At 41.3% G+C, this 20,750-nt stretch overlaps 1 protein-coding gene across 6 annotated transcripts in view; it reads left to right on the plus strand.

The window, feature by feature from the left end:
- Nucleotides 1-4,048: 4,048 nt before the first annotated feature.
- Nucleotides 4,049-20,750, plus strand: part of RCBTB1 (RCC1 and BTB domain containing protein 1) — a 53,774-nt gene continuing 37,072 nt past the window's right edge. For 4 of the 6 annotated variants that reach the window (XM_027064786.2, XM_053215166.1, XM_027064785.2 and 1 more), the window contains exon 1: nt 4,049-4,201. The gene's annotated coding sequence lies outside the window, so the exon portion shown is untranslated. Of the gene's footprint in view, nt 4,202-18,467; nt 18,656-20,750 lie in introns of all 6 variants that reach the window. The other 2 variants (XM_053215161.1, XM_053215154.1) reach the window with 2 other exon arrangements.

A 20,750-nucleotide genomic window follows, 5' to 3' on the forward strand; every position in this document is an offset into this window, starting at 1 on the left:
AACTGGGAACAGTCTCTCTCCCCTTTTCCCCCCAGAGACTTAACTTTTTGAAGAGACCAAGGCTAGGAGTGTTCTTGTCCCCCATTCTGGATTTGTCTCTTTCCTCATAGTGTCATTTTGTTTGTTCCAGGTAACATCACCTTCAATATTCTAAACCAATGAGAATATTCTTACTATCCTCCTCAGCACCCTGGTGTCATTCCAAGAAGTCACCGAGATACATTCTAATATCCAGAGGACCAATCCTGCTTCACAGTCAATCGCAGCCAAAATTCTAGCTCCCTAGAAGATGAAAGACCTCATAATTCCTACCAGAAGCTGGTGGCTTGCTAAACGAACCATGTTGCTCCTGGTGGTGTTGCCATTGCTAACAATAAAAGTGTATTTTATGCGGAAGGTGATCTTATGGAGGAGTGACATAGACACTCACGAGAGGTGCTGTGCTTGGAAGGGTCTCATGCTGGTCTAGGGAGCAGAGTGGGTTTATCTCTTTATGCCATCTGTTCAGCGTAGCATCTGCCTGAATGCAGGGGAAGAAATCAATCAGCAGAGTACTTTACTACTTTACTTTAGTCAGGACCAAGATACTTGTTTGCTTATTTATGTGTTCTTGGGGTGATGGAAAAAAGGAATTAGAACAAAAATTATTTTCCAATTCTCCATTGCCACTTCTCTCAATCTTCCCTCCTCCTTGTTTATGCCATGTTTATTTATCCCAGCCACAAGAACAGAAATTATCTCCAAAGTAGGTGGCTCAATAATAATTGAGGTTGTAAAACTCATTGTGACTGATCATGTTTACCTGTTTGGTTATCTAATTAAACTCAAGGTGGACTCTCTCTTTAGATAGATTCTATATTTTATTACATTTGTAAAATCCTAAGACACTTATGCAATCCTCAATTCTCAAAAATGATTATATTGTTTTTGCAGCTGTCAGAACAGATAGATGTCTGAGTATTACTATTACATAAACAGGTAAACAATCTTATAGAGTGATCTAAATGTTCCCGTTCTATGAGTTGGTGGTTCTCCGTGTTATTTCTCTCCTTCTTGACCGGCTACAAGAAAAGAAAAGGGGGATGCAATCTGGGTGCTCCCATCTGTTTTTATTCTCGCAGAAGAACTAATATTCAAGTCTTTGAGGAAGTAACTGAAATCTCTTTTAATTTTGCTCGTCCAGTATCAAGAACGTTCCAGTGGCCTATGAAAAACAAATGTCTGCCTAAGGGACCTTTGGACCTTTTCTTGGCAAAGAAAATCGTGTTAAGAGGTTGGACTCCATCAGGCGTTAGCTAGCCTAGCTGAAGGAAGTGGTACTGAATTGGCTGACCCATACCTGGCCAAATTGAAACTCACAGAAGAGCACAGTGGAGGAAAAGGGAGCAAACAAAAGACAGTGTTCTCCTAATTTTCCATTTCCTGAGAGATTACTTTTAAAATGAAATTCCGAAGCCCCCAAGAGTGATTAGAATTGTTCTCCTGTGGCCCACATTCTTGAAGATACTTTTTACCAGCATAGTCATCTGTTAGCATGAACATGGAGAGGAGTCCTCCCTCCACCCTGGAGGTAGAGCCCAGTTTCTTCCTTAAAGTAGCACTTGTAAATTGAGGTTTTTTTGCCCAGTAGAAAAAGTTTAGGGTGCTCTAAAATAATCTTGTTTGGAACAAGTCATTTTGCTGTTTTTAGATAACAATTATAGAGAGCTTTTGAAACTGGAAAAAAAAAAGTTTAAAGATCATCTAGCACTAGTCCACAGGCCAATTTTAGGTGAAGACCCTATGATTTGTCTGAGGGAAGGTTACTCAATCCAATGAATAACACTAATATACCAACATATGTGTCAGTCTTGCAAGTACCTCACTGTTAACCTAATTAGGTTTCCTTTGTCCCAGAGGTAAAAAGAGGTCACCAAGTCCAACCATATAGGGTTATTTGGAAATGTTTTTCCAAATAAATAATGCTGTTTCATGCCTCCCTACCTCTGAAGGTACCGCTCTGTCTTCTGAAAGGTCTTTCCCTCCCTTCCATCCATTACTTGTTCTCCAAATTCACTTTCCCAGGAAGTTTTTCCTAACCTTCCTTTGTGCTCACTTGATACCCTGTATCATAATACTTTTCACCCTGTGCTGGAATAGTGAAACAAACTACATATTCCTTGAGATCAGCAACCATGTCTTATCCAACCTTTTATCCTCCAAGATGTTCCAAGTGTGGCATCTGGCACATAGTAAGCAATGAGTGCTCAGGAAATATCTGAGGACTCAACCCAAAACCTCATTTTTTCCCCAGAAACCCTTTTCTCAAACACATGTTTTCCAGAAGCCCTTTTGATAAGATTGTAGCCTAAAGAAACTGACTTTTTCCCCCTTTAAACAGAGTAGGCTCAAAGAATTTTTAGTAAATTCAATGAACTGCTACAACCTTGGTTGAGCCACTTCACTCAGTGCATATTGAAGGCACTGTAGTAAGCCCAGATGTCTCATTTCAAAGACTTTACAATCTAGGGAAGAAGATAGCAATAGACAATTTATCTCTTATAAGAAATGTACAGTACATTTCTGGGCAGTCTGAGATTAGTTTATCAGATTCTGTAGTTGCCAGGAAATTAGGAAAGAAGTTACATCAGATACTGTCTGAATGAATTTCAATTGCTGGAGCTGTTGAATCAGGGAGGAAGATGCAGAGAAGGAAGACAAGAGTGGGTGGTATTTGACCAGGATTTTAAAAAATAAGCTTAGGAGACTGATGTGTACCTTGGGGGTATGGTTAAAGATAACCAGAGCCCCACAGTACTTAAAGCAGTAAAAGCAGATTTTATTCAGGAACTATTATTGCAATAGGAGAAAAGAGACTTCAGTCTAGAACTAGGCTTACTTGCACTGTTGCAATAGTCTCTGAATAAAATCTAGTTTTAATGCTTTAAGTACTGTCTGACTCTGGTTTTCTGTAAGTGGGGAGAGGGTAGTGATTCAGGGCATTTCAGATAGAGGCAAAAGAATGAACGAATGCAAAGGCAAGAAAAACAACTTAGGGAAAAAGTTAGTAATCCAAAGAAAGCTGAGTAGTCAAGGAAAACAGGAAATCTCCGGAGCCAGAGCCTAGAGTACTGTTGAGTAAGTGCTGGAAGATGTGGAAAAGCAGCCTTCTAGTAGATTAACGGAGTTGTTTGGTGATACTTAGAAAATGTTTTTCTGTTTGTTCAACAGAGCTCAAGTGGGAAAGCTTAAGTTTCAACAAGATTGCTTAGAAAGTTATGCCAAGACGTTTGGACTTTATTCTGTGGAGCGAACTGGAGTTTTCAAAGAGCCGTGGAATACCTAACCAAGAAGATTGTGGTCTCAATAGATGACAGGCTAGAGCAGCATGAAGCTCTCCCGGCCTCAGTTTACTCATTTATAATAAGAAAAGGGTTGTGTCATTTGCTGTCTTAGGTCCTTTCCAATCCTGACAGCCTGCTTCCGGGTATCTGTGCCTTCCTTTCATCATCTGGGCCCCGTGCCTCACTTTTCCTTCTGATCGTGGTCCAGCTGCCACCTTCTCTTCCCACCCTCAGGTCCTGCGCAGGTGTCCTTTGACCGGTCGGTCAGGGCGCGGGGGCGGGGAGGTCATCCCTGAAATATAAGGAGTATCTCCTCCGACGACCTTTGTCCCGGGTAGCACCATCAGGGTTGTGTCTAGAGGAAGTAGGGCGCGCTACGGCGCAGGGAAAGGAGTTTCGCGTCGCTTTTCCGTCCTAGGTCCCTCGGGGTGGCTGGCCGGCCGCCCCCACCGCCAAGCCCTCGGGCTCCCTGAGACAAAAGCCTGTGAGTCTCGGCAGCCACCAAGCTCCACCACGACTCTCCGCAAAGCTTCGGGGGCAGGACTAGGACAGCCAATCGGCTTCCAGAGAAGCCCCGGGCCGCCTGGCCTAGAGCCCCAAAATACTGACTCGCAGCCACAGCGGGGCGGGCGGATAAACTCCGAGCCCGCCCAGCGCGCGTGGCGTCGGCGTCACGTGAGGCGGCCCAGCCACGTGACCCGGCGGCCCGGCCCCTGCGCCCTCTTACCCCACCCCCCTCACTCCGCTCCACCCCTTCGCCGGCCGTCCGCACCGCTGTTCTCTGGCGACTCTCCCCGCCGCCAAGCTTCCGAGATCCCCGCGGCGCTCCCCGCGGCAGGGCCCGGCCGGACGGCGCGAAGCAGCAGCTGGCTACCCAGGTAGCCGGTGGGGCGCGGGCCCGCGCTCGCGGGGGACGCTTCCGCCCCTGCCCTTCTCCTTGCTCCCCCTTCCCCCGGGCCGGACTGGTGTGCCCCGTTCTCCCACCTCCTCCCTCCCTCCGGCTGCGGGCCTGGGCTTCCCGGCCCCCGGTCCGCGGGGCGCTGCGACCCGGCGGGTGGCGGGGCCACCGGCGCGGCACCGTTAGCAGCTCTGCTGGCGTTTTCTCCGAGGAGGAGGGAGAGGGTGCAGGGAGGCTAGGGAAAGTTTTCCCTGCTCCCTCTCTTTTTTGAGCTGCTAGGACGCGGCTTTGCTCACAGCTGCAGCCTGTTACCGCTCTGGGCGCTGTTTTGCTGAGAAGAGACCTCCCCTCCGACTCTCCTCCCCATCCTCTTTCGGCCTTTCCCAAGATCTTAGCATCTTCTCCTTCATCTCCGGGGAGGGTGGTGGTATCACAGACCATATTCTCCACCGTTACCCTTTCCCCCACAACACGGCCTCCACAACGGGGCATTCGTTTAGGGACCTTTATCCAAGAGTGCGGCGAAATGAGTGAAATATTTCTCTTGTCCTGCGTTGGGTGCACTAACCGCTCTATTTTATGTGAGATGACCATCTAGGCACGCTCTGTTCCGCTCCCGTAAGTGGCTTTTTGTGTATGTTTGTTTGCATGCGAGACCTTCCGAAGCCCTCTTTGCACCTGGGAATTGCAGTTTTTAAAGCAATATTGTAATGTTGCTTTAAAAAAAAAAAACAGGTTCAGAGTCTTATTTGACTTTGGCCTATTTATTTTTGGGGGAGGAGGATTATAGTTCTTGGAGGCAAAAATTGTGAGTTTCTAATACTGTTGTGCATTGTGGGATAGTAACATCAAAACACCAAGGTATATATCATGCAAAAAAGAATGGAAAAATGAGCTAACCCTGAGGGAGGTTTATAGTGTGTTTTAAACTTTAGAAATATCTATTTGAAGTGACCACTGGGTGAATTTCTCTGCTTCGAAGTGCTTTTAGGGTTGAGTAGGTAACTGTATATTTTCATTCTATTAATTCGTGGCATGGATGTCTTTTATTCCATTGTGTGAATACCGTCTATTAAGTACTTCTAGACAGGTCCCATTTCTTGTTCACTCTAGAAGAAGAAGGGTATTAATCATTAACGAGATTTCTTCCACAGTGATTTTTATGTGTGTGACCCAAATGATAAAGTTCTGGGAACTTCAGAAAGCAAATGGCTTTAAAAAGCTATCAAGTTTGCAGCTTAAAAAAAAAATCTTAAAAAATTTTAAAGTCAAGAGTGCTTATATGTTGCAGCAAGAGCTTGGCTTCATCTTAATAATCAGCAGCTCAGGGGCACCTGGTTGGCTCGGTCCGTTAGGCTTCCGACCTCAGCTCAGGTCATGATCTCATGATTTGTGGGTTCGAGCCTGGTGTCGGGCTCTGTGCTGACAGCTCAGAGCCTGGAGCCTGTTTCCGGTTCTGTGTTTTCTTCTCTCTCTGCCCTTCCCCAGTGCTCTGTCACTCTACTCTCTCTGTCTCTCAAAAATGAATAAATGTTAAAAAAAAAATTTAATCAGCTCAAGCTGGGAAGTCTGAGACCATGTCCTCCTTTATCTGAAAGTCAGAGTGGGGAAGATGAAACTGAAGGGAAGTCAAAGACCATCATCATCATCATCATCATCATCATTCTGTTTTTCTATGTACTGCATTAAATAGTAAGTCAAACATGGCAAACAAGGTTTGAGCCCTAATGGAGTCTAGAGTCCAGGCAGGTCCTTACTACACATTTTAAAAATATTCTGTGGTTTAAAAAAAACAAAACTAAAAATGTTAGATATTGTATACATGTTGAGCAGTGAACAGGAGGCATATGATGAATGTTGTTTGACTTTAACCAGAATAGATGTCACAGAAGAGGTTAATCAAGTCGGTTATCTAAATCAATTACGTGTTTGACCCACATTTTAAAATTAAAAAAAATTTTTTTTTTAAATATTTCCAAGTATATTAAGTCACAATATAGACTTTTTAGATTTTGAAAGGAAACAAAATTTAGAAACTAAAGCAAAAAGAAGAATGTACATCACCTGTAATTATACCATGTAAAGATAACAGTTAATATTTTTGGGCATATATCCTTTTTACTGTATGAGTTTACTGGGTTGCTGTGTTCAGATAGTGAGATTTCAGGTTGTAAGGGATACTGTGATATCCAAATCTACTTCATACCTGAGTCTAGGAGAGCCAGTAGCAAAAGTTTCAGTATTAAAGAACTTAGTCAAATCTATTTGATTTTGAGTTTAGATAGATTTTGATAGCAAGAGTTCAAATAGCTAGGGATACCTTTATTTTTTTTAGTATTAGATTTTACTAAATGAGATCATACTCATGCATACCTAATAAATTGTAAGGCGTGAAAGCACTTCAGGAGATAATGAATTTCATTTGGGAAAGACTGTACTCCGAGCATTCCTGAAAGATGGTGTCTATCCTCCTCACAACCCCAGAAACGAAGATTCCATGGCTTTCCTGAGACTAGCATTCTATGGGGGCAAAAGCGTATGTTTACAGAGATGTTCCTTTCAATACTTATGAAAGTGTTTTAGTTTTGGAGATAGTCTGACCTCCTTCTAGTGCTTCAGTCGTGAACTCAAATAGTGTAGTGGAAACATCTAGTAATATTGTTTACAGCTGTGGTGGTGAAGTGTTTCCAGCCATTACTGCCAGCAGTTCCTCCCATCCCTAGGCTTGACTGCTGCACCTCCCATTAAGAGATGGAGTCTGTGTCTGCTCCATTTGAATCTAGGAGAGACCACCTGCAGTGGCTCAGCTGTGTGAGTGAGGCCTGTGTCAGCCTTAGTTAAGTTCCCAGTGCCCATGACCTCATGAGCAACCTCAGCCGAGTTACTCAAAACACAGAATTGAGAGAAATAACAAATTGCTCTTGCTTTAAGCCACTGAGTTTGGGATGGTATGTTACTCAGCAAAAGATGATTGAAGCAGCAGCATAGCACCCTTGGTGTAAAACTAGTTCACTTATAAGTCAGTCCCAGGATGTGATCCCTGAGCGAAAATTGTGGTCAGCATATGGAGTAGCGTGCCTTAGTGATAAATCTCTAAATTATTAAGTCTTTACTTCATGTTTACATAAGGATATACTTATCAAATTAGCTTAACCGAATACTGTGGCTATATCTTGTGCTCTACAAGCTAACTGGGTAAGTCAAAAATCATTTTGTGTAATTGGTTATTATCATTTTTTTAATGTTTATTTTTTATTTTTGAGAGAGGGCGTGCTAGTGGGGGAGGGCTGGATAGAGAGGGGGTACAGAGGATCTGAAGTGGGCTCTGTGCTGACAGCAGTGAGCCCGATGCGGGGCTTCAACTCCTGAACCCTGAAATGATGACCTGAGCTGAAGTCAGACACTCAGTCAGCTGAGCCATCCAGGCGCCCCTGGTTATTATCATTCTTAAGTTAACAGGTTTTAAAGGAATTATCCATTATTGAGATGATGGGTGTGTGGTGTTTTCTTACAGTTTGTCATTTGATGAATTTAGTACCATGATTGTAGTTGTAAGTACTTACAGTACACATGTAAGATCTGCAGTGAACTCATGTATGAGAGGTGCTTTGTTCTCAAGGATGGTGAATCTTAGGCAAACTGTTGTTTCAAATGTGGATATTACTGGGCTTTCAACAGATAATGTATTGTTCAGGAGCACTTCTCTCATTGTGTTTAAATGAGCAACTGCCCCTTCCAATTCTGGTTAGATCAGTGTAAGAAAAAAACCCACTTCACTGGAGAAGAAAAACTTGGAGGAGATCAGAGGGGTACTTGTACAGACTTCTGGTTTCCAGCTTCCACTGGGCTCTTATCCCCTTTATTGGTTTCTCTGTCAGTACTCTTCCTGCTTTAGACGTTAGACCATTTCCATTTTTTTCCCTCCACTCCACGTTCTATTGCTACCTTTCCTCTTACTCTCAACAGAAAGCCTTCTCTCTTTCTTCACAGGGAGAAATAGATGACTTCAGAAGAGAATGACCCAAAATGCAAATCAAACCCACAATGTGATATTACCTCACATGCACTAGGATGGCTATAATAAGAAAGACCATAATAAGTGTTGGCAAGGATATGGGGCAGTTGGAACCCTCATAAGTTGCTGGTAGAAATGAAAAATGCAGAGAGACGGGGAGAGAAAGGGAAGAGAAAGAAATTGTTTCCAACTTCTGGTGCCTCAACCATGAAATTCACTTCCATCTGTATCCATCCTTCTTCTCTTTTGTTTTCACAGAAGAAGCTCCCCCTTTCTATAGCTTCTCTTGCACCTCTGCTTCAGATTCCACTTCCTGTTACTTATTTAGTGCTTATGTCCTGCCCTTATCTTTCTCTCTTACTGGGTCCTTCCTGTGAACATTTAAACATTTTAAGTTTCTTGGGGCACCTGGCTGGCTCCATTGGGAGAGCATGTGACTCTTGATCTCAGGGTTGTGAGTTTGAGCCCAACATTTGGTATAGAGATTACTTAAAATCTTAAAAACAAATTAATAAGTAAACCTTTTTAAGGCTCTAATATGTTTAAAATAAAAAGGTGACCCAAAATACATCCTTCAATTTCAGCCAATTTTACATTTACTCCTAGCAAATTTTCTTTTCCTTCACAGTCAGACTTCATGAGCAAGTTGTTTATAGTCATTGTTTTCACTTCTTCACCTTTCACATGCTCCTCAGCCTGCTGCAATCTGGTCTTGTCCACCCACAGCTTCACCGAAATTCATCTCGTGAAGGTCATCAATAATTCTTGCTAAATCCAGTGGGCATTTCTTAGTCCTTACCTTGTTTTGGTCTCAACAGCATTAGACCTTGACCTGCCTCCTTTGTGTGATGCTCATGTCCCTAGGCTTCCATGACTCTATTCTCCTGGTTTGCTTCCTACTCTGCCTGTTCCTTCACAGTCTCTTCCGCAGGGGTGTTCCTTGTCTCTCTGCTGTTCAACTTTCTTAGAGTTCTGCCCGACATCCTCTTCTCTTCTTACTCCGCACACTTTTCCCTGGGTGATCTCATGCCAGATTTCCACATCTTCAATCCAGATCTCTTTCTTGATCTTCAGATTTACAAATCTATTGGACATATCCACTTTGATATCCCACAGGTGGCTAAACGTAAAATGTCCAGGGTGGAATTCGTCATCGACCCTGAAATTTGCTGTGTTCTGGGTCCTAGTGAGTGACACTGCCGTTCACTCAGTTGCTTAAGCTGAGCAGCTGGGTATAATCCTTCGCTCTCCTTTTCCCTTATCCAGCTCCTCTTCTTCCATTCAGTCAGTTGCAGAATCCTCTTGAGTTTGTCTCCTGTCCAGGTTTCTCCATTTCCACTTCCTTGCTACAGGCTTCTTTTCTTTCTTTCCTGGCTTGCTGTAGCCACCTTAGGCTCCCTCTGAGTTTTCTTCATCAGCATCTGGTCCATACATTCAGCCAAAGTAATCTTTAACGGACGTACATCTGATCATATCACTTCCCTGCTTAAGGCCTTTCAGTGATTGAATGTTGTTCATAGGATAAAGGCTAAGCTTTTTGGCTACAGCCATGCTAAATTTCTTTCAGTTCTTCCACCTGGCATATGCATTCACTGTTCCGGGTGCCTGTCTTCTCACAGGTAGTTGACACTTCCCAATTCTGGTGTTTCCGTGGCATTCAGAACTACCCACGAGAGCAGTGGCCACTCTGGTGTACATCTGTTTATGTGCCCAGATCTCTCTGACCCCACGTAAGTTCTGCCAGGGTCAGGGGAGGGTGTCGTGGTGTTGGCTTTGTGTCCTTTTTACTTGGAGGACATTCAGTAAACTTTCATTGAAGGACTACAGTACGGTTCTGCCTGTCCATTGCTGGAATTTTAGTTTGGCACAGGCCATTGCAGGGTATGGTTGATACTACTCCTATGGCAGAGGATAGTAGATAAAATCACATTAGAGCTATTCACGTGGGACGGGTTATGATACTGTAAATAGATTTGAGCCTGGGTCCCTGTATTCCAGCTTTGAACACATTAGAAAAATAAAGTGTAACTGTGTTCTATCCATTTCTTTAGGCTTTTGGCCCATCTATATTTATGTAATTTATTTTACAAAACCTTGAATGTTTGGTGAAACAAAGAACAAAGCTGTAGAAATTACTGCAAATCATGGAAGTTTTTTTGTTTTAAAAATGAAAGTATCTCATAGAAGCAATACTTGTATAAGATTATAGTCAGCTTCACAACCCTGGATATCTTTTTTTTTTTTTTTCCCTGCTAATACTATTGCCACTGGGTTGTTTGCTTTTAACCTGAGCGCATGGCTTCATTTGAATTATTTCTTCATTTACAATGAGCTGTCAGATTCCCTATGTCCTAGAATTGCCTAAAGTTTCTGTGCAATGAAATGAAAGTGGGCTTTTGGATGATGAGGATAAAGAATTGCTTCCAGAAGCCATAATTGCAAATTGTGTTTCAAGTAAAGTAACTTCCTGGCAGTTGGGAAATGACATATGTCTTCTCCAGTGACTAACACATTTGAACAAAAGTGATGAGACCAGAGGGTGGTCACTGTGTTAGCAAATTCTAAAACAGTCTGTTTTTATTTTTATTTATTTTTAAACGTTTATTTTTGAGAGAGAAGGAGAGCGTGAGGAGGAGGGAGGGAGAGAGAACACCAAACTGGCAGGGCAGAGCCCAGTGTGGGGCTCGATCTCACAAACGGTGAGATCATGACCTGAGCTGAACTCAAGAGTTGGACCCTTGACCACCTGAGCCACCCTGGTGCCCCAACAGCAGTCTGTTTTTTATTTTTTTTTTATTTTTATATTTTTAATATATGAAATTTATTGTCAAATTGGTTTCCATACAACACCCAGTGCTCATCCCAAAAGGTGCCCTCCTCAATACCCATCACCCACCCTCCCCTCCCTCCCACCCCCCATCAACCCTCAGTTTGTTCTCAGTTTTTAACAGTCTCTTATGCTTTGGCTCTCTCCCACTCTAACCTCTTTTTTTTTTTCCTTCCCCTCCCCCATGGGTTTCTGTTAAGTTTCTCAGGATCCACATAAGAGTGAAACCATATGGTATCTTTCTCTGTATGGCTTATTTCACTTAGCATCACACTCTCCAGTTCCATCCACGTTGCTACAAAGGGCCATATTTCATTTTTTCTCATTGCCATGTAGTATTCCATTGTGTATATAAACCACAATTTCTTTATCCATTCATCAGTTGATGGACATTTAGGCTCTTTCCATAATTTGGCTATTGTTGAGAGAAGCAGTCTGTTTTTAAATAAAGGTAGGAGGATGACCTTGTCACCTGTTCATAGGCATCTTCATGAAGGACGCCATAAACTCTTTTGGAGAATGCCTCATTCTCAAAGCCCCTCTGTCTTTGTGGATTTTGTCAGGTGTTCAGGGCATTCTCTTGCATTCTTGTAGTAAGATAAGCTTGCAGAAAAGAGAAGTGGATGACAGCTGTCCTAGCAGCTGGGGCACTAAGAGCATCATGTGTCTGAGCAGATCTCCAGAACTTTGTTTCTTTGCAGTACTTATACCACAGAATGGGTGCAGTAGTTAAAAGTGTTTTATTTATTTATTTGTTTTGAGAGAGAGTTCAGGGAAGGGTCAGAGAGAGGGAGAAAGAGAATCCGAAGCAGGCTCTGCGCTATGAGTGTAGAGCCTGTCATGGGGCTCGATCCCATGAACTGTTAGATCATGACCTGAGCTGAAATCAGGAGTCAGATGCTCAACCATCTGAGCCACTCAGGTGCCCCTAAAGTGTAGTCTTTAAAAAAATTTTTTTTAATGTTTATTTATTTTTGAGAGAGAGAGTGAGTGGGAGAGGGGCAGAGAGTGAGGGAGACACAGAATCTGAAGCAGGCTCCAGGCTCTGAGCTAACAGCACAGGGCCCGATGCTGCACTCGAACTCACAGACCATGAGATCAGGACCTGAGCCGAAGTCGACACTTAACCGACTGAGCCACCCAGACGCCCCCTAAGTGTAATCTTACTTACAAAATTTTGAGGCTGAGTCTGTCTTAGAGGCTCGTCTGGACCTGGGAAATACATTTGGTGTCTAAGTCCGAGGTGTAGCATCTGCTCAGTCTCAAAAAGCCCATCAGAATAAGTATGGAAGTGGGGCCGCCTGGGTAGCCCCCTCTGTTGAGTGTCCGACTCTTGATTTCGGTTCAGATCATGATCCCAGGGTTGTGGGATTGAGCTCCGCATTGGGGTCTGTGCTGAGTGTGGAGCCTGCTTAAGATTTTGTCTTTCTTTCCTCCTCTGCCCTTCTCCCCCGCTTGTGCGCACGCTCTCTCTCTCTTAAATGAACAAAAAATAAGTATGGAAGAAATTGAGAGTAACATTTGGCTCTTCTGTAACTTGAAAGGTCTTTTTGAATTTCTTTTGCTGTAGTATAGATGTATGACATGACAAGTTGTAAAGTTGCACCCCAGAAGTTCACCTAAAACTTTAGAGCTTATCTTTGGAAGGCTTACTAGCATTGTAATATAATACTCAAAAACAGAGAAAGATGGCTACACACTTAAGTCTTTTGTGCTCAGACAGGAACTTCCATTGGTAAAAAAGGAAGAAAGCTATAAAAAACCCTCATTCCTGCAGGAAACTGGGTAATCTTCACTGAGGAAATGCTTACATTTTATCATCTGCTAGAACACTAAGAATTTGATTTCTGGGATTTCATGTAGCAGTTTTCTGGGATATATAATTTTCATATAGTTGTAACCTTTGTGCACCTATTTTTTTCCATATATACATTAACGTGTATCACGTAGACTATAGATTTGTATGTTGTATTCCATTGTTTGCTTACTCTACCTGTATTTGTATTCTAGGCTTCTACTTCCTAGGATTGGACTTTCTATTAGACCATAATCTCCTCAGAGGCAGGGACGTAAACGTATTGCTCTTGATGATTTCCCCCAGCCTTCTTGGTGTGTGGTGTCATTGTCAGAAGAAGTAATATATGCTATTACTTTGTTCACGTTGTCATACAGTAGTGCTTATTTTGTAAAGCATCTTAGACTTTATCAATGGCTCATTAGCTATAAATAAATTCCTATTATAAGGCAGCTTAGCAATTTAAACTGATAACAAATAAACCCATCGAGTTTATGAAAACAGAAAAACCCTATTAGAGATCTTCGGTGATCATGTCAGTGCTTTAATTGAAATAAATTTTTTTTGCAGTTAAATATTTTTTCATATTTGACATAGCTGTTTCAAATAGTCGACACCAGGCTATATCTTGTAAAGAACGCAGAGCCCATTTTTAAACAGATTGATTCGCCATTCAGAGTCTTTTATGTTTACTGTGAGAAAATCCGCTTCCATGATAAAAAATCATACAGGCTCGCTCCCTGCCCTAAGAATGACACCAGAAGAAGAGAGAGAATCTTGGTGCCAACCAGTTCTGCAGGGTTGTTCACACTATTCAGACCTCTTTTCCTCAGCAAGCTTGTAGGTCAGCAGAAGACAGGTTCTGAGGTGTGCAGTCCCATTGGTTGTGTCCATCTCCTTTGTGCCAGCTACCTTTGGTTGGAACGAGGGTTGAGATCTGTGTGGAAGCCACATGCTTGTAAGTCATAACTCTTAATTTCTAGTGTTGTTTAATATTGAGAGCATTCTGTTATCAAAAACAAAGTTTTCCTGTGCTGTTTTCTCCATTTCCTGTTTTTTTGAATTCTGTAAATGTATTCAAATATATATTTGCTAAATCAGTAAAGCAAAACATTCCCCACCTTCCTTTAGCACTAGGGGAATGGAAAATAAATATGCTCTTAGAGGGATCAAAAGATTGGTCGCTACATTACTCCTTTAGTCTTCCAGTTCTAAATGTAGATTTCTAAAATTGGAAGGTCTGTGTTTGTCCTCTTGACTAAATTTGCTTTCAGAGTGTAAAATAAAATAACCTTTTCTTCTCCATGCTCTAGCTCTCTGAGGGACAGTGCTGGTTGCTAGGAAAAGCCATCCCAGGGAATGGGAATTGGATCTACACTACCAGTGGAAGCAGAAAAAGTCTATGGGAATATAGGATATATTTTCAAGTGTCAAAGAAAATAGGGAGATCCAAGTGGGTTGGCATGTTGTCCTCTCAGAACGTTACAACTCTTTTCCATCCTCTGCTTGCATTTCTCATTTCTGTTCTTCTCCTCTTGCTTTATCTCCATAAAACAAAACAAAACAAAACAAAATTATTGATTCACCTATTAATGCACAGTGAGTGATAACTGAGGCTGAACATATCAATGCTTTTTACAAGAAAGTACTTCCTAAATAATGGGCAGAAAAAATGTTGCAAAAAGAAAAAACGATTATTTTATTGAAGTTCTTCAGAGGTTATTAATATAATTGACTAATTACAACTCATTTTTATGATTAACAGTCAAGTCATGGGAGGACTGGTCATCATAACAATTAGTTGGTTTAGTTTGAATTTCAGCTGTATATGCTGGAAAGTCCTAAGAAAGCTATATATCTTTTAGAAATGTTCACTCAGGATTTCTCTAATCTGAACTTGCCTTACCAAGACAGATTTAATGAATTGTGATTGTACTTTTCCAAAAATAGTTTTTAGGACTGAACCACTTTTATATTTAATTAAAAAACTATATCTTTGAGTTTATTGTGGGTTTGTTGTAAACCCATGGGATCATAATTTGATTTTTTAAAAATGTGGTAAAATATACATAAAATTTCTTATTTTAACCATTTCTAAATATACAGTTTAGTGACAAATATATTCATATTATTGTGCAGCTGTTACCACTGTCTCCATAGAACTTTTTCATCATCCCAAACCAATACTCTGTATCCATTAAACAATAACTTCCCATTATCTTCTCCCCCTGGGTCCCTGGCAGCTATTACTGTCCTTTCTGCCTCTAATGAATTTGATGAGGCTAGGTACCTCGTGTAAGTGGAATCGTACAATTGTGTTCTCTTGTGTTTGGCTTGTTTCATTTAGCATGATGTCTTCAGTGTTCATCTCTGTGATAGCATGTATCAGTCATTTCTTTTTAAGGCTAAATAATATTCCATTGTATGTAGATAACCACATTTTGTTTATCCGGGCATCTGTTGGTGGATATTTGGCTTTTCACCTTTTGGCTATTGTGCGTAATGTTGCTCTGAACAGCTATCTGTTCCAGGGCCCTGCTTTCAGTTCTTTTGTGTGTATACTAGCAGTGGGATTGCTAGGCCACATGGTAATTCTGTCTAATTTTTGAGGAACTGACATAATGTTTTCTACATTGGCTGTAGCATTTTACATTCCCACTTTCTACATGTAATTTTATGTTAATAATTCATTTTGCAGATTTGCCTGAATACTCTGCCACCCTAGGTTGTAAACTTAAGGCAAGAATACTTATTTAAACTTTTAAAGGGGTAAATATAATTCAAATTTAGTTATTTGAATTATAAAATTATAGTTATAATTAGCATTACAATGATAAATGGTTTTTTTTTGGTCACTAAATGTTTGTTATAGAAATTTGAAATATATTTGAACAAATATACAAAGAAAATGTCACCTCTAATCTCTCCAGAGAAATACATTTGGTGTGTATATATCCTTCTATCTGTGTGTATTACACTTTAAAAAATTGTAATCATATAGTACATATTGTTTTCTAACATAGCTAAGCTGTACAGGGTACGCTTGTTTTTTTGCAGGGTGTTGTGTTTGTTTTGTGTTTAACATGGGAATAAGCTCATAGTTTAGCTTTTTGTTAGCATATCCCTTGGGATGCTTCATTTAAGGAATGCCTAGTACTATGGAAGGAAGGGCATTGGGTTGCCTTTCTTAAGACACTTATATCACTGTTGAATACTTACCAAAGTATGTGCCTATCCAGGGTGGCCTAGGTTAATCAGGCCTTTTGAAGATTCTTCCCTGTTAGTAGTACCTCCTTAGTACATTAATAGAATAACTGCACATATTACTGTTTGAAACATTTAAATTATTTTGCAACCTCCGGAGTGATGATTTAAATGAAATGTAATTGAACTATATTTATATTCCTTTAAAGTGAAATCCATACAATTAGAACCAATATGTTAATACTACTTCATGTTTAGGCAAATTTAGTAGATGTTATAAGACATCAGAGCTGTCATAATACTACCCTCCTTGTGACAGATCCTTATATTTGTTTTCTTTTTTTAATGTTTGTTTATTTTTGAGAGAGAGAGAGAGGAGAAAGAGAGCATGCGTGGGGAGGGGTAGAGAGAGAGGGAGACAGAAGATCTAAAACGGGCCCTGCACTGAAAGCAGAGAGCCTGACCTGAACCTACAAATCTCGAGATCATGAACTGAGCCACCCAGGTGCCCCAGATCCTTATATTTCTGAGTCGTTGATAGCCACAGCGTTCATATGTCTGATATAGTTTTCATAACAGATTAAATGTTAATTAATTTCTAGTGATTCCACCTGCTTTAGCTTTTTGGATTAATATACTATATTAATACACACTGTAATTTTGTGGTAGAGGGTCAAACATATGAAGTTGATAGAACGATCCTTAGTATGATTTTCTTAATATTAGCAAAGGTTCCACTATCCCCAGGAAAATAGAGAAATTAAACCTCTCACCACAGTAATCTAATTGGAATGATAATGATGGTAATTTTGAGTCAATTAGAAAATGGTGGTGGTATTTACATTCGCATTAAACTGCCTTAGTAAAAGATATACCACGTGCCCAAGTTCAGGACTTATCTGTAGGGCACATAGCACATCTTGAGTTTTAATACCTCCATAAAACCTCTTGGAGAACCTTGTCTGAATTCTGAGGATACCCTGTTCATGTTATCAGCTGCACAGATTGAGCACTAATGAAGACGTGCTTTGTCCCTTAGCCATCTGTAGCCCAAGGAGGCACCTTGTGCTCATCCACTCTTGTGAACTCCTTGAGGACAGGGGAGCATTTGGTCTCCAGGGCCTGCCTCTTAGTGGTTTTGGAAGAAGAAAGGAATGAGTGACATTCACAAGGTTTAACCAGGCAAATCTAGATAGATGCATATTGGTGACACATTTTTGGGGGGAGGGAGGGGGGGAGTACTTTTTGTATTTGAAACATTTTAAAAAGCAGATGCTGGTATACATTATTAGACAAAATAAAGTCAGAAGGAAGTAATGTTGAAGAAGTTGAGACACTGAAGGGGCAGAACTGATGTTCTCTGATGTAAGAAGTATCAGAGGGGTGGGGGTTGAGTCCTGACTATGTCACTTACTGCTCTGTGACCTTGGGAAGTCATTTCACCTCCAAGCCTCATTCCTCATCAGCTAGGAATGGATTCTGACCTTTCTTCCTTCCAAGACTATTGTGGAGATTAAATGAAACAGTGTATGGGGTGCCTGCCTGGGTGACTCAGTCAGTCACACGTCCGACTTTGGCCCAAGTCATGATCTCACAGTTTGTGAGTTCGAGCCCCGCATCAGGCTCTGTGCTGACAGCTTGGAACCTGGAGCCTGCTTTGGATTCTATGTCCTCGTCTCTCTCTGCCCCTCCCCTGCTTGTTCTCTCTCTCTCTCTTTCTCTCTCTCTCTCTCTCTCTCTAAAATAAACATAAAATTTTTTTTTAAGGAAATAGTGTATGTGAAGCTGCCTAGCATAGTGTCTCTGCAGTTCTTGGTCACTGTTCGTTTCTTCCTTCCTGGTCTTTATTTACTTCATTGGATTGTGTTGCTAGGAGTACTTACTTGCTTGGGCAGCATTACTGCACATGTTCTCATGCGTTCAGAAATCCCCTGTAGCTTGCTCACTACATCTTGAACATCACATTATTGAATTTTATGGGACAGATTTTTGAGAAACCCAGGCTCAGAAAGGTAGGTAGCATGTCACACTGATTGATTAAAAGCCAACCTGGGAATAAAACACATGCCTCAGGATTTTCAGTGCTTTCCACCATGCCAAGGCTATCGGTGATGCTTTCTGCTTTTGTGATGGGTGTGGACGTGTATATGACCTGGTTTCATATTAGCTTCTAAATTACAAGTCTTTGGGAAGATATCTTGTAAAGTAAAGCCTCAAGTAATTTAGCGGTGGGTAAACTCCGTTCATATAATAAGCCATCATTATGAAAGGTGACTTTTGAGTAGATTACCATACCCTTGGGGCAGAGTTGCCTGTGACTGATTAATGACTTCAGAATAATTGTACGGTTGTCAGGAAATTACAGAAGGTTTTTTTTCTTTTTTTTAATGTTTATTTTTGAGAAGGAGAGAGACAGAGCGCAAGTGGAGGGCAGAGAGAGGGAGACAGAATCTGAAGCAGGCTCTGAGCTGTCAGCACAGAACCCAATGTGGGGCTTGAATCCATGAACTGCGAGATCATGACCTGAGCTGAAGTCAGACGCTTAACCGACTGAGCTACCCAGGCACCCCAGGAAATTGTAGAAGTTTGAATGGTACTGTCCTTTCGTGTTGTAATTTTAAATGTGGTGAATCACATTTTTTGGCAAATTTAATTCCCTCTCCCCTTTTCTCTATTTAAAATTCTATATTACATACAATATTAAATTTTGAGGACTAGCTAGGAAATTTCATATTCTAGGATTTTCATATTCTAGGAAAATTAAAGTTCTGGATTTTTGGGGGGCATTTATCCATCTGCTTATAGACATTTGCACTGTTTCATTTCTGGTGACTCCTTTCCCTGTCTGCTTTGTAAGAGGCACAAGGCAGGCCATTTGGGCATGGCAGGGCATTTAAAACCATCATCCCCAGGGCGCCTGGGTGGCCAGGTTGAGCATCCAACATCACTTAGGTCCATGATCTTGTGGGGTTGGGGGTGGGGAGGGGTTCATAAGTTTGAGCCCCGCATAGTGCTTGCTGCTCTCAGCCTGATCAGGGCAGAGCTTGCTTCAGATCCTCTGTCCCCTTCTCTCGCAGCCCTTCCCTGGCTTGTGCTCATTCTCTCTCTCTCTCAAAACAAAACAAAACAAAACAAAAAAACGATCCTCTTGCCATACAAAGAACACAAAAATCAAGAACAAAGCAAAGAACAATAGTCCAGTAGAAGAAATAGGGACTTTATGTAAAAGGATGACGCATGGGCTCTGAACCATGAGGTGAACAGTTCATGTGCAAATTCCGGATTGTATTGGCTTCAGGCCCTGACTCAGCTACTTCCTGGGTTGGGCAAAATCTTAAAATCTCTTTGCTTCCATTTCCTTGTCTGTAAAGTGAGGATTATATGAATTAATAGATGTAAAATATTAAGAACAGTACTTGGCATGTAGTGCTCAAGAAATGTCAGTTATTATTATTGCTGTTATTGTGATTATTTTTTTTAAATGATGCCCAGCCTCACTCATCATAAGAGAGAATCAAGTTTAAAGAAAACTTAGACACCATGATAATCCGCTGTTGTGGTAAGGATGTGGGTAACCAGGTGCTGCCATACATTGTGGGTTATTTCAGTAGAGGACAATTTGAAATAGCTGTTAAAGGTAAAATAGCAATTAGATGTTGACCCAGCAGTTCCGTTTTTAGGAGTTTTTCTTATAGATGTGTGTATTAAAAAAAAAGACATGTATTAAAAAATAGTATGTGTAGACAATAATTGCAGTATTGTTTATGTTAGGAAAAGACTAGCAGTGACTTAAATAGTCTCTCAGTAGAAGCAGGTAAATTGTTAACTTGATATAATAGAATATTATATAGTACCATTGAAAAGAAATAAAATGTCTACATATGCTCATATCGAATGGTTTCCAAGATGTACTGTTAAGAAGGGAAAAAAAGACTTCTACATATACATACATATAATGATTTTGTAAGCATACACTATCCCTGGAAGGTATTAGAAACAATTGTTAACAGTAGGGCCTAACTCTTAAGGCCTTTGAGGAGGGGGTCAGAGAGGGATGATAGGGAAACTTACTTTCCTTTACCTCTTGGTACCAGTTGAAACACATTTTTTCAACATGCTTATTAGTTTTTGTAAAAAAATTTATTTATTTTGAGAGAGAGAGCTGGGAGGGGCAGAGAGAGAGAGAGAGAGAGAGAGAGAGAAAGAGAGAGAATCCCAAGCACGCTCCCAGCTATCAGTGTAGAGCCCAACATGGAGCTTGAACCCATGAACCATGAGATCATGATCCTAGCCCAAATCAAGAATCAGACGCTCAACCAACTGAGTCACCAAGGCACCCCTATGTATTTATTTTTTGCCCTTCCCCAAATCTTTTACCTGTTCCCACCAGCATGTGCATGCTCACACACATGCACACACACACACTTTTCAGAACATTCAAATGTTCCAGGAGTCTGGCTCTGTAATGGTGGGGTTTGGCCTGTCCCGATCGTGTTTAATGCTTATTGAATATGTGTGTGTGACTCTTGGGGCTTAGCAGTTATCTGGTCCTTGTCATCCAAGTTGGTGCTGATGTGAAAAATCTCCCTGGATGGTGGAAACTGAGGCTTTGGCTAAGTTTACCTAAGCCCCATAGGCTCTGTCTCTAGGTGCTATCAGAGGTGGTAGAGCCTGGAACGCCTTGGTCT

This window comes from Acinonyx jubatus, chromosome A1, assembly GCF_027475565.1.
Source record: "Acinonyx jubatus isolate Ajub_Pintada_27869175 chromosome A1, VMU_Ajub_asm_v1.0, whole genome shotgun sequence".
NCBI lineage: Eukaryota > Metazoa > Chordata > Mammalia > Carnivora > Felidae > Acinonyx > Acinonyx jubatus.